This window comes from Arachis stenosperma, chromosome 3 (assembly GCF_014773155.1).
Source record: "Arachis stenosperma cultivar V10309 chromosome 3, arast.V10309.gnm1.PFL2, whole genome shotgun sequence".
NCBI lineage: Eukaryota > Viridiplantae > Streptophyta > Magnoliopsida > Fabales > Fabaceae > Arachis > Arachis stenosperma.
Window position 1 is genome coordinate 126,646,408 of NC_080379.1, and position 15,057 is coordinate 126,661,464.

The window sequence follows — 15,057 nt, forward strand, 5'->3', positions numbered from 1 at the left end:
CATATGAAAGAGAAGAAAACAAGAAAAGAAGGAGAAATCCTCTATGTCATAGTATAGAGATTCCTTTATGTTAGTAGAAAAAGAAGGGGGTAGAAGAATGAAGAGGGAGGTTCGGATTTTTGGATGAAGAGAGGTGAAGAGAAGTGTTAGTAATTAAATAATTAAATAGAAGAAGAAAAGAGGAGAGAGATTTCGAAAATAATTTTTGAAAAGGGGTTAGTGATTTTTGAAAATTAGAGATAAAATGTAATTAAAATTAAAACATGAAACAATTAATTAATTAAAAAGAATTTTTGAAAAAAGAGAGAGATATTTTCGAAAATAGAAGAGGAAAAAGTAGTTAGGTGGTTTTGAAAAAGATAAGAAACAAACAAAAAGTTAGTTAGTTGATTGAAAAAGATTTGAAATCAAAATTGAAAAAGATAAGAAGATATTAAGTTAGATAAGATATTTTGAAATCAAATTTTGAAAAAGATAAAAAAATTTTTTGAAAAAGATAAAATAAAAGATAAAAAGATTTAATTCAAAAAATTTTTGAAATTATTTACTTCACTAACAAGAAACTACAAGATAAGATTCTAGAACTTAAAGATTGAACCTTTCTTAACAAGAAAGTAACAAACTTCAAATTTTTGAACCAATCACATTAATTATTAGTGAATTTTCGAAAATATGATATAAAGATAAGGAAAAGATTTTGAAAATAATTTGAAAAATGTTTTTGAAATTTTTGAAAAAATAAAAAAAAATGAAAAAGATATGATTTTTGAAAAAGATTTTGAAAAGATAAGATTTTTAAAATTGAAATTTTTGACTTGACTTGTAAGAAACAACTAATTTTAAAAATTTTTGACCAAGTCAACCCAAAATTTCGAAAATTTGGAGGGAAATAAGGAAAAGATATTTTTTTTTATTTTTGAATTTTTAATTATGAGAGAGAAAAACAACAAAAATACTCAATGCATGAAATTTTTAAATCAAAACAATGAATGCATGCAAGAATGCTATGAATGTCAAGATGAACACCAAGAACACTTTGAAGATCATGATGAACATCAAGAACATATTTTTGAAAAATTTTTGATGCAAAGAAAATATGCAAGACACCAAACTTAGAAATTTTTAATGCTTGAAAAATATGAATGCAAAGATGCACATGAAAAACAAGAAAAGACACAAAACAAGAAAACATCAAGATCAAACAAGAAGACTTATCAAGAACAACTTGAAGATCATGAAGAACACTTTGAATGCATGGGATTTTCGAAAAAAATGCAAAAAAATTTTTAAGGCATGCAATTGACACCAAACTTAAAAATTGACTCAAGACTCAAACAAGAAACACAAAATATTTTTAGTTTTTATGACTTTATGATTTTTTTTTTGTATTTTTATTAAATTTTTTTTTTCGAAAATGGAATTAATAAAAACGAAAAATAAAAGAAAAATTTTTGAAAAAGATTTTGAAAAGAAAATTACCTAATTTGAGCAACAAGATGAACCGTCAGTTGTCCATACTCGAACAATCCCCGGCAACGGCGCCAAAAACTTGGTGTTGTTGCCGGATTAAAAACTTGGCACCATTGTGGGTTGGAAACAATTGTTTGAATTGTTGTTCGAAATTGATTGTTCCCCGGCAACGGCGCCAAGAACTTGGTGGACGAAATTGTGATCCATGTTCTAACTATTTTGAGATGAAGGCTTTCTTATGGCACTGGTTAAATTCACAACTCCGTTCAACTAACCAGCAAGTGTACTGGGTCGTCCAAGTAATAAACCTTACGTGAGTAAGGGTCGATCCCACAGAGATTGTTGGTATGAAGCAAGCTATGGTCACCTTGTAAATCTCAGTCAGGCAGATTAAATTTGTTTATGGTTTCGGAAATAGAAATAATAAAATAGAAATAATAAAAGGGATAGAATACTTATGCAGATTCATTGGTGGGAATTTCAGATAAGCATATGGAGATGCTGTATGGCTCAAGGACGCCTGCTCTCCTACTGCTTCAACTCAATCCTTCTTACTCCTTTCCATGGCAAGCTATGTATAGGGATTCACCGTTCGACGATGGCTACTTTCTATCCTCACGGGAAAATGGTCCTCTGCGGCTGTCACTCGCATGGCTAATCGTCTGGAGGCATCACCTGGCCGAAGGCTACACCCCATCCTCGCAGTGAAAACTACGCTCACGCGCTCTGTCACAGCACGGCTAATCACTGGTTGGTTCCCGCGCCTACTGGAATAGAATCCCTTGATTCTTTTGCGTTTGTCATCACGCCCAGCACTTGCGAGTCTGAAGCACGTCACAGTCATTCATTACCGGAATCCTACTCGGAATACCACAGACAAGGTTAGACTTTCCGGATTCCCAGGATCCTACTCGGAATACCACAGACAAGGTGAGACTTTCCGGATCCTCATAAATGCCGCCATCTATCTAGCTTATACCACGAAGATTCTGTTGGGGAATCTAAGAGATACACATTCAAGCTCGGTTGCATGTAGAACGGAAGTGGTTGTCAATCACGCGCGTTCATAAGTGAGAATGATAATGAGGGTTATCTAATCATCACATTCATCATGTTCTTGGGTGCGAATGAATATCTTGGAATAAGAATAAGAGAGAATTGAATAAAAGAAAAAGAAAATAGAATTGCATTAATACTTGAGGTACAGCAGAGCTCCACACCCTTAATCTATGGTGTGCAGAAACTCCACCGTTAAAAATACATAAGCAAAAGGTTCAGGCATGGCCGAATGGCCAGCCCCCATGGTCTAAGAACTATGCGTTCAAAGATCTGATCCTAAGATCTAAAGTGATAAAAAAGATGTCCAAATACATTAGTTAAATGTTCTATTTATAATAAACTAGCTCCTAGGGTTTACATGAGTAAGTAATTGATGCATAAATCCACTTCCGGGGCCCACTTGGTGTATGCTTGGGCTGAGCTTGATCAATCCACGAGCTGAGGCTTCTCTTGGAGTTGAACTCCGAGTTATGACGTGTTTTGGGCGTTCAACTCCGGATCATGACGTTTTTCTGGCGTTTAACTCCAGACAGCAGCATGAACTTGGCGTTCAACGCCAAGTTACGTCGTCAATTTCCGAATAAAGTATGGACTATTATATATTGCTGGAAAGCCCTGGATGTCTACTTTCCAACGCCATTGAGAGCGCGCCAATTGGACTCCTGTAGCTCCAGAAAATCCATTTCGAGTGTAGGGAGGTCAGGATCCAACAGCATCAGCAGTCCTTTTGTCAGCCTTTTTCAGAGTTTTGCTCAAATCCCTCAATTTCAGCCAGAATTTACCTGAAATCACAGAAAAACACACAAACTCATAGTAAAGTCCAGAAATGTGAATTTAACATAAAAACTAATGAAAACATCCCTAAAAGTAGCTTAAACTTATTAAAAATTACCTAAAAATAATGCCAAAAAGCGTATAAATTATCCGCTCATCAATAAGATAGAAGATATGATTTGTAAAAGATAAGTTTGATAGGAAAAAGATGTAATTTAAAATTTAAAAGTTATGAAAGATATTTGAAAAAAGATAAATCTGAATTTTAAAAAGAAGATTTGAGATGAATTTGAAAAGATAATTGAGTTTTTAAAAAAATTTGAAAAGAAGTTGGAAAGGATTTGAAAAGGATTTATGTTTATGAATTAAGATACATTTAATATCTTTTGAAAAAGGGATTTTAGAAATTAGGATTAAAAATTTTTGGAATTGAAGGTTGGAAGATTAGAGTTTGTAACATGTTTATGCAAGAAATTATGAATTTAAACATGAAAAGTGAAAGAAAATTATATTAAAAACGAATTCGCCTCTTCCCCACAATCTTGGCGTTAAACGCCCAAACACTACATGTTTTGGGCATTTAACGCCCGTTTGTAGCTTCTCGTGGGCGTTTAACACCCAGCTGTTGCTTCTGGCTGGCGTTAAACGCCAGGAATGCCTTTGTCACTGGGCGTTTTTCCGAACGCTCAGGACACTGTAAATCTGGCACTAAACGCCCAGAGGATGCTTCTTTCTGGCGTTGAACGCCCAGATGGCTATCTCTACTGGCGTTGAACGCCCAGTGGATGCTTCTTTTGGGCGTTCAATGCCCAAAATAGCTCTTACTGGCTTTTTCACACCATAGAGCTTCCTCTTTGCTGTTTTATCCTTTGAATCCTTCTGTAACTCTGTGAACTCAAGCAATTGGTATTTTACCTTGAAGATAATTGACATAGACCTGTAAAAATCAATTAATTAACAATTAAGCTTTGTTAATGGCTGGGTTGCCTCCCAGCAAGTGCTTCTTTATTGTCTTTAGCTGGACTATTACTGAGCTTTAATCAAGTCTCAGTTTTGAGCATTTTTGCTCAAAATTTCTTTCAAGATAATGTTTGACTCTCTGTCCATTAACAATGAACTTTTTGTTAGAGTCATTATCCTGAAGCTCTACGTATCCATATGGTGACACACTTGTAATCACATATGGACCTCTCCACCGGGATTTTAATTTCCTGGGGAATAATTTGAGCCTAGAATTAAACAACAGAACTTTCTGCCCTGGCTCAAAGACTCTAGATGACAGTTTCTTATCATGCCATCTTTTTGCTTTCTCTTTGTAAATTTTTTCATTTTCGAAAGCATTGAGTCTGAATTCCTCTAGCTCATTTAACTGGAGCAATCATTTTTCTCTAGCTAACTTGGCATCAAGGTTTAGGAATCTGGTTACCCAGTAGGCCTTATATTCCAGTTCCACTGGCAAGTGACAGGCTTTTCCATACACAAGCTGGTATGGAGAGGTCCCTATAGGAGTCTTGAATGTTGTTCTGTATGCCCACAAAGCATCATCCAAGCTTCTTGCCAAATCCCTTCTACGGTTAATCACATTCCGTTCCAGGATTCTTTTAAGTTCTCTATTAGAGACTTCAACTTACCCATTTGTCTGTGGATGATATGGAGTAGCTACCTTGTGGCTAACTCCATATCGAACCAAAGTAGAGTAAAGCTGTTTATTGAAGAAATAAGTGCCCCCATCACTGATTAGTACTCTAGGGATACCAAATCTGTTGAAGATGTATTTCTGGAGGAATTTCAGCACTGTCTTAGTATCATTAGTGGGTGTTGCAACAGCTTCAACCCATTTGGATACATAATCCACTGCTACCAAAATATAAGTGTTTGAGTATAATGGTGGGAAAGGCCCCATGAAGTCAATACCCCATACATCAAACAACTCAATCTCCAAGATCCCTTGTTGAGGCATGGCATAACTGTGAGGCAGATTGCCAGATCTTTGGCAACTGTCACAGTTAAGTACAAACACTTGGGAGTCTTTATAGAGAGTAGGCCAGTAGAAGCCACATTGGAGGACCCTTGTGGCTGTTCGCTCACTTCCAAAATGTCCTCCATACTGTGATCCATGGCAGTGCCAGAGGATCTTCTGTGCTTCTTCTTTAGGCACACATCTACGGATTACTCCGTCTGTACATCTCTTGAAGAGATATGGTTCATCCCAAAGATAGTATTTTACATCCGTGATCAATTTCTATGATTGTTGCCTACTGTACTCTTTGGGTATGAATCTCACTGCCTTATAGTTTGCAATGTCTGTGAACCATGGCACTTTCTGGATGGCAAAGAGGTGCTCATCCGAAAAGTTTTCAGAGATCTCAGTAAGAGGGAGGGATGCCCCTTCTACTGGTTCTATTCGGGACAGGTGATCTGCTACTTGGTTCTCTGTCCCTTTTTTGTCTCTTATTTATATATCAAACTCCTACAGAAGCAACACCCATCTGATGAGTCTGGGTTTTGAATCCTGCTTTGTGAGTAGATATTTAAGAGCAGCATGATCAGTGTACACAATCACTTTTGATCCTACTAAATAAGATCTGAACTTGCCAATGGCATAAACCACTACAAGTAACTCTTTTTCTGTGGTTGTGTAGTTCTTCTGTGCGTCATTTAAAACACGACTGGCATAGTAAATGAAGTGCAGAAGCTTGTCATACCTTTGTCCCAACACTGCACCAATGGCATAGTCACTGGCATCACACATCAGTTCAAATGGTAATATCCAGTCTGGTGCAGAGATGACTGGTGCTATGATCAACTTAGCTTTCAGAGTCTTAAACGCCTGCAGACACTCCTATCAAAGATAAATGGCGTGTCAGCAGCTAGCAGATTACTCAGAGGTTTGGCGATTTTTGAAAAATCTTTTATAAATCTCCTATAGAATCCTGCATGCCCCAGAAAGCTTCTGATTGCCTTAACATTGGCAGGTGGTGGTAATTTTTCAATTACCTCTACCTTAGCTTGATCCACCTCTATTCCCTTGTTCAAAATTTTGTGCCCAAGGACAATTCCTTCAGTCACCATAAAATGACATTTTTCCTAGTTTAAAACCAGGTTAGTCTCTTGGTACCTTTTTAGAACAAGTGCTAGATGGTCAAGACAAGAGCTGAATGAGTCTCCAAATACTGAAAAGTCATCCATGAAGACTTCCAGAAATTTTTCCACTATATCAGAGAAAATAGAGAGCATGCACCTTTAAAAGGTTGCAGGTGCATTGCACAGGCCAAATGGCATCCTTCTGTACGCAAATACTCCGGATGGACATGTGAATGCTATTTTCTCATGATCTTGGGGATCTACTGCAATTTGATTATAACCTAAATATCCATCTAGGAAGCAGTAGTATTCATGACCTGCCAGTCTTTCTAGCATCTGGTCTATGAATGGTAAAGGAAAATGATCCTTTCTGGTGGCTGTATTGAGTCTTCTATAATCAATACACATACGCCACCCTGTAACTGTTCTTGTAGGAACCAGTTCATTTTTTTCATTATGAACCACTGTCATACCACCCTTCTTAGGGACGACTTGGACAGAGCTTACCCAGGGGCTATCAGAAATGGGATAAATAATCCCAGCCTCTAGTAATTTAGTGACCTCCTTCTGCACCACCTCCTTCATGGCTGGATTCAGCCGCCTCTGTGGTTGAACCACTAGCTTAGCGTCACCCTCCAATAGGATCTTGTGCATGCATCTGGCTGGGCTAATGCCCTTAAGATCACTGATGGACCACCCAAGAGCTGTCTTGTGTGTCCTTAGCACTTGAATTAGTGCTTTCTCTTTCTGTGGCTCTAAGGTAGAGCTTAAGATTACAGGAAATGTATCACCTTCTCCCAGAAATGCATATTTCAGGGATGGGTGTAATGGTTTGAGCTCGGTTTTGGGAGGTTTCTCCTCTTCCTGAGGGATTTTCAGAGGTTCTATTATTCTCTCTGGTTCGTCCAAATCAGGATGAGCATCTTTAAAGATATTCTCTAGCTCTGATTCATGACTCTCAGTCATATTGACCTCTTTTACCAGAGAGTCAATAATATCAATGCTCATGCAGTCATTTTGGGTGTCTGGATGCTGCATAGCTTTGATAACATTCAACTTAAACTCGTCCTCATTGACTCTTAGGGTCACTTCCCCTTTTTGGATGTCAATGAGGGTTCGTCTTGTTGCTAGGAAAGGTCTTCCTAGAATGAGAGTTGCACTCTTGTGCTCCTCCATTTCCAGCACCACAAAGTCAGTGGAAAAGAAAAATGGCCCAACCTTGACAATCATGTCTTCAATCACGCCTGATGGGTATTTAATGGAGCCATCAGCAAGTTGGAGACATATTCGGGTTGGTTTGACTTTTTCAGTCAAACCAAGCTTTCTGATAGTAGATGCAGGTATTAGGTTGATACTTGCCCCAATATCACATAAAGCTTGCTTGGTACAAGTACCCTCTAATGTGCATGGTATCGTAAAGCTTCCGGGATCTTTAAGCTTCTCAGGTAAGCTTTTCAGAATGACTGCACTGCATTCTTCAGTGAGGTAAACTTTTTCAGTTTCCCTCCAATCCTTCTTATGACTTAAGATCTCTTTCTTGAACTTAGCATAATAGGGTATTTGCTCAAGTGCCTCTGCAAACGGAATCTTTATTTCAAGAGTCCTGAGATAGTATGCAAAGCGGGCAAATTGCTTATCCTATTCTGCTTGAAAGAGTTTTTGAGGATAAGGCATTTTGGCTTTGTTTTCCTCAACCTTAGTAGCTGTAGGTTTATTGCCTACAGATGTGGGTTGAGAAGCCTTTTTAGAGGGGCTGCTATCAGCACTTGTATGTGTCTGATCTCCCACCGGCGTTTGAATGCCAGGGGTGGAAGTTGGAGTGGCGTTAGACACCAATTTCTTACCTATTTCTGGTGTCTGAACGCCAGAATTGTGCTTCCTTTGGGCGTTCAATGCCAATTTCTTGCCTGTTTCTGGCGTTAAACGCCAGGACTGAGCATGGGTTGGGCGTTCAACGCCAGCTTTCCATCTCTTTTCTTGCGTTTGAGCGCCAGAATTATTCCTCTCTAGGCTCTGACTGTCCTCAGAGGGATTTTGGGTAGCAGTTTGTTCATTTCTTGGTTTCCTGCTGCCTTGAAGTGAGGTATTTAATGATTTCCCACTTCTTAATTGAACTGCTTGGCACTCTTCTGTTATTTGTTTTGATAATTGCTGTTCTGTTTACTTCAACTGGACTTCCATATTCATATTAGCCATTATTGTTTCTTACAATATCTCCTTGAATTCGACTAACTATTTTGTTAGAAAATCTAATTGCTGATTGAATTCAGTAGCTTGATCTGCAAGACTGAGTTCAGCAGTTACTGTTTTAGCCTCTTCGTTGATGGAAGGTTGGTGCGCGAAATTGTGATCACTACAACTTCGCACAACTAACCAGCAAGTGCACTGGGTCGTCCAAGTAATACCTTACGTGAGTAAGGGTCGATCCCACGGAGATTGTTGGTATGAAGCAAGCTATGGTCACCTTGTAAATCTCAGTCAGGCAGACTCAAATGGGTATAGTGATAAACGAATAAAGCATAAAGATAAAGATAGAGATACTTATGTATATCATTGGTGAGAGCTTCAGATAAGCGAATGAAGATGCCTTCCCTTCCGTCTCTCTGCTTTCCTACTGTCTTCATCCAATCCTTCTTACTCCTTTCTATGGCAAGCTCATGTAGGGTTTCACCGTTGTCAATGGCTACCTCCCATCCTCTCATTGAAAGCGATTGCATATGCCCTGTCACGGTCATAGCGGAATTCATCTGTCGGTTCTCAATCAGGCCGGAATAGAATCCAGTGATTCTTTTGCGTCTGTCACTAACGCCCCGCCCTCAGGAGTTTGAAGCACGTCACAGTCATTCAATCATTGAATCCTACTCAGAATACCACAGACAAGGTTTAGACCTTCCGGATTCTCTTGAATGCCGCCATCAGTTCTCGCCTATACCACGAAGACTCCGATTAAAGAATCCAAGAGATATTCACTAAGCCTCATATGCTTGTAGAACAAGAATGGTTGTCAGTCACCTTGTTCATGAGTGAGAATGATGATGAGTGTCACAGATCATCACATTCATCAAGTTGAAGAACAAGTGATATCTTGGACAAAGAACAAGCGGAATTGAATAGAAGAATAATAGTAATTGCATTAATACTCGAGGTACAGCAGAGCTCCACACCTTAATCTATGGTGTGTAGAAACTCCACCGTTGAAAATACATAAGAACAAGGTCTAGGCATGGCCGAATGGCCAGCCTCCCAAAGAGGGTTCAATCATCAAAACATGATCAAAAGATGAAAATACAATAGTAAAAGGTCCTATATATAGAAAACTAGTAGCCTAGGGTGTACAGAGATGAGTAAATGACATAAAAATCCACTTCCGGGCCCACTTGGTGTGTGCTTCGGCTGAGCAATGAAGCATTTTCGTGTAGAGACTCTTCTTGGAGTTAAACGCCAGCTTTTATGCCAGTTTGGGCGTTTAACTCCTATTTAGGTGCCAGTTCCGGCGTTTAACGCTGGAATTTCTGTAGGTGACTTTGAGCGCCGGTTTGGGCCATCAAATCTTGGGCCAAGTATGGACTATCATATATTGCTGGAAAGCCCAGGATGTCTACTTTCCAACGCCGTTGAGAGCGCGCCAATTGGGCTTCTGTAGCTCCAGAAAATCCACTTCGAATGCAGGGAGGTCAGAATCCAACAGCATCTGCAGTCCTTTTCAGTCTCTGAATCAGATTTTTGCTCAGATCCCTCAATTTCAGCCAGAAAATACCTAAAATCACAGAAAAACACACAAACTCATAGTAAAGTCCAGAAAAGTGAATTTTAACTAAAAACTAATAAAAATATACTAAGAACTCAACTAAAACTACTAAAAACATACTAAAAACAATGCCAAAAAGCGTACAAATTATCCGCTCATCACAACACCAAACTTAAATTGTTGCTTGTCCCCAAGCAACTGAAAATCAAATAAGATAAAAAGAAGAGAATATACTATAAACTCCAAATTATCAATGAAACTAAGCTCCAAATTAGATGAGCGGGACTAGTAGCTTTTTGCCTCCGAACAGTTTTGGCATCTCACTTTATCCTTTGAAATTCAGAATGATTGGCTTCTTTAGGAACTCAGAATCCAGATAGTGTTATTGATTCTCCTAGTTAAGTATGATGATTCTTGAACACAGCTACTTATTGAGTCTTGGCTGTGGCCCAAAGCACTCTGTCTTCCAGTATTACCACCGGATACATACATGCCACAGACACATAATTGGGTGAACCTTTTCAGATTGTGACTCAGCTTTGCTAGAGTCCCCAATTAGAGGTGTCCAGGGTTCTTAAGCACACTCTTTTTGCTTTGGATCACAACTTTATTTCTTTCTTTTTCTTTCTTTTTCTCTTTCTCTTTTTTTTCGTTTTTTTTTTCGTTTTCTCCTTCTTTTTTTTTTTGTCTTCAAGAATCATTTTTATGATTTTTCAGATCCTCAGTAACATGTCTCCTTTTTCATCATTCTTCAAGAGCCAACAATTTTAACATTCATGAACCACAAATTCAAAAGACATATGCACTGTTCAAGCATACATTCAGAAAACAAAAAGTATTGTCACCACATCAAACTAATTAAGCTAGTTTTAAAGATGAATTTTGAAATCCTGTACTTCTTGTTCTTTTGTAATAAAAACAGTTTTCTTTTAAGAAAGGTGATGGATTCATATTCATAACTTTAAGGCATAGACACTAAGACACTAATGATCATAAGACACAAACATGGATAAACATAAGCATGAAAATTTCGAAAAACAAGAAAATAAAGAACAAGGAGATTAAAGAACGGGTCCACCTTAGTGATGGCGGCTTGTTCTTCCTCTTGAAGGTCTTATGGAGTGCTTGAGCTCCTCAATGTCTCTTCCTTGTCTTTGTTGCTCCTCTCTCCTGATTCTTTGATCTTCTCTAATTTCATGGAGGAGGATGGCATGTTCTTGGTGCTCCACCCTTAGTTGTCCCATGTTGGAACTTAATTCTCCTAGGGAGGTGTTCAGTTGCTCCCAATAGTCTTGTGGAGGAAAGTGCATCCCTTGAGGTATCTCAGGGATCTCATGATGAGAGGGGTCTCTTGTTTGCTCCATCTTCTTCTTAGTGATGGGCTTGAGGTCATGCCTTCTCGGTTGAACCGGCTTTGGATGCCATAAATGGTTATGGAAAAACAAAAAGCAATGCTTTTACCACACCAAACTTAAAAGGTTTGCTCGTCCTCGAGCAAAAGAAGAAAGAAGAGAGTAAAAGAAGAAGAAATGGAGGAGAGGGAGATGGCTTTGTGGTTCGGCCAAAAGGGGAAGAAGTAGTGGTTTGAATTTGGATGGTGAGGTAAGTGGGGTTTTATGGAGGTGAGTGGTGAAGAGAAAGATGGGATTTGATAGGTGAGGGGTTTGTGGGGATCCTGTGGGGTCCACAGATCCTGTGGTGTCAAGGAAAAGTCATCCCTGCACCAAATGGCATTCAAAAACACGTTTTGAGCCAATTCTGGCATTAAACGCCGGGCTGGTGCCCATTCCTGGCGTTTAACGCCAGGTTCTTGCCCTTTCCTGGCGTTTAACGCCAGTCTGGTGCCCCTTTCTGGCGTTAAACGCCCAGAATGGTGCCAGACTGGGTGTTAAACGCCCAACTGCTACCCTCACTGGCGTTTAAACGCCAGTGAGTTCTTCCTCCAGGGTGTGCTGTTTTTCTTCCTGTTTTTCATTCTGTTTTTGCTTTTTCAATTGATTTTGTGACTTCTTATGATCATCAACCTACAAAAAACATAAAATAACAAAGGGAAATAGATTAAATATAACATTGGGTTGCCTCCCAACAAGCGCTTCTTTAATGTCAGTAGCTTGACAGAGGGCTCTCATGGAGCCTCACAGATACTCAGAGCAATGTTGGAACCTCCCAACACCAAACTTAGAGTTTGAATGTGGGGGCTCTGTTTGTCTCTGATTTGAGAGAAGCTCTTCATGCTTCCTCTCCATGATGACAGAGGGATATCCTTGAGCCTTAAACACATAGGATTCTTCATTCACTTGAATGATCAGTTCACCTCCATCAACATCAATCACAGCCTTTGCTGTGGCTAGGAAGGGTCTGCCAAGGATGATAAATTCATCCATGCCCTTCCCAGGGTCTTGTCTCTTTTGAGGTAATTTCTGCCTAGACAAGTCATTCAGTTCTTTGGTGAGCAAAGGAGGTTTGTTCTCCCAAGTCTCATTTCCAAATAACTTGTCATTTAGCTTCATGATTGCTCCAAGGTATTTAGCAATTTGCTCTTCAGTGACATACTCATCCTCTTCAGAGGAAGAATACTCATCAGAGCTCATGAATGGCAGAAGTAAATCCAATGGAATCTCTATGGTCTCATTTTGAGCCTCAGATTCCCATGGTTCCTCATTAGGGAACTCTGTGGAGGCTAGTGCACGCCCATTGAGGCCTTCCTCAGTGGCGTCCACTTCCTCTCTTTCCTCTCCAGATTCGGCCATGGTTATGGCTTTGCACTCTCCTTTTGGATTTTCTTCTGTAGGAGAGTACTTGGAGGGAGTTCAGTAACTTTCTTGCTCAGCTGTCCCACTTGTGCCTCCAAATTCCTAATGGAGGATCTTGTTTCAGTCATGAAACTTTGAGTGGTTTTGATTAGATCAGAGACCATGGTTGCTAAGTCAGAAGGGTTCTGCTTAGAATTCTCTGTCTGTTGCTGAGAAGATGATGGAAAAGGCTTGCCATTGCTAAACCTGTTTCTCCCACCATTATTGTTGTTGAAACCTTGTTGAGGTCTCTCTTGATTCTTCCATGAGAAATTTGGGAGATTTCTCCATGAAGAATTATAGGTGTTTCCATAGGATTCTCCTAGGCAATTCACCTCTTCCATTGAAGGGTTCTCAGGATCATAAGCTTCTTCTTCAGATTAAGCATCCTTAGTACTGCTTGGTGCATTTTGCATTCCAGACAGACTTTGAAAAATCAAATTGACTTGTTGAGTCAATATTTTATTCTGAGCCAAAATAGCGTTCAGAGCATCAATCTCAAGAACTCCTTTCTTCTGATTAGTCCCATTGTTCACAGGATTCCTTTCAGAAGTATACATGAATTGGTTATTTGCAACCATTTCAATGAGCTCTTGAGCCTCTGTAGGCGTCTTCTTCAGATGAAGAGATCCTCCAGCAGAGCTATCCAAGGACATCTTAGATAGTTCAGAGAGACCATCATAGAAAATACCTATGATGCTCCAGTCAGAAAGCATATCAGATGGACACCTTCTGATTAATTGTTTGTATCTTTCCCAAGCTTCATAGAGGGATTCACCATCCTTCTGTCTGAAGGTTTGGACTTCCACTCTAAGCTTACTCAATTTTTGAGGTGGAAAGAACTTTGCCAAAAAGGCATTGATTAGCTTTTCCCAAGAGTCCAGGCTTTCTTTAGGTTGAGAGTCCAACCATGTCCTAGCTCTGTCTCTTACAGCAAAAGGGAATAGCATCAGTCTATAGACCTCAGGGTCTACCCCATTGGTCTTGACTGTGTCACAGATTTGCAAGAATTCAGCTAAGAACTGATGAGGATCTTCCAATGGAAGTCCATGGAACTTGCAATTCTGTTGCATTAGAGAAACTAATTGAGGCTTAAGCTCAAAGTTGTTTGCTCCAATGGCAGGGATAGAGATGCTTCTCCCATAGAAGTCGGGAGTAGGTGCAGTAAAGTCACCCAGCACCTTCCTTGCATTGTTAGCATTGTTGTTATTTTCGGCTGCCATATGTTCTTCTTCTTTGAAGAATTCGGTTAGGTCCTCAACAGAGAGTTGTGCCTTAGCTTCTCTTAGCTTTCGCTTCAAGGTCCTTTCAGGTTCAGGGTCAGCTTCAACAAGAATGCCTTTGTCTTTGTTCCTGCTCATATGAAGGAGAAGAGAACAAGAAAATATGGAATCCTCTATGTCACAGTATAGAGATTCCTTGAGGTGTCAGAGGAAAAGAAAAATGGAAGACAGAGGTAGAAAATTCGAACTTATCAAAGAAGATGAAGTTCGAATTTTGCATTAAGGGATAGTGTTAGTCCATAAATAGAAGGATGTGAGAAGAAGGGAAGTAATTTTCGAAAATTAAGTAAAAGATTTTGAAAACATTTTGAAAAACACTAATTGATTTTCGAAAATAAAAGTGGGAAAGAAATCAAGTGATTTTTGAAAAAGATTTTGAAATTAGAAATCAAAAAGATATGATTGAAAACTATTTTTAAAAAAATGTGATTAAAAAGATTTGATTGAAAAGATATGATTTGAAAATAATTTTAAAAGATATGATTTGAAAACAATTTGAAAAGATATGATTTTAAAAATTAATGACTTGCCTAACAAGAAAAGATATGATTCAAACATAAAACCTTCCTCAACAGAAAAGGCAAAAAATGTTCAATCAAATCATTAATTGTTAGTAAGTATCTTTGAAAAAGGAAAGAAATTGATTTTGAAAACATTTGATTGAAAAGATATGATTTGAAAAAGATTTGATTTTGAAAAACTTTGAAAACTTGAAAAAAAATTGATTTTGAAAACAAAATCTTCCCCCTTTGCCATCCTGGCATTAAACGCCCAGAATGGTGCACATTCTGGCGTTTAACGCCCAAACTACTACCCTTTTGGGCGTTAAACGCCCAGCCAGGCACCC

At 38.9% G+C, this 15,057-nt stretch overlaps 1 non-coding gene across 1 annotated transcript; it reads left to right on the forward strand.

Moving 5' to 3' along the window:
• The first annotated feature begins 13,637 nt into the window (after positions 1–13,637).
• On the forward strand, positions 13,638–13,745 carry LOC130972763 (small nucleolar RNA R71). The gene has a single exon (XR_009083926.1). It is a non-coding gene; the product is annotated as a small nucleolar RNA R71 (small nucleolar RNA).
• Positions 13,746–15,057: the final 1,312 nt, after the last annotated feature.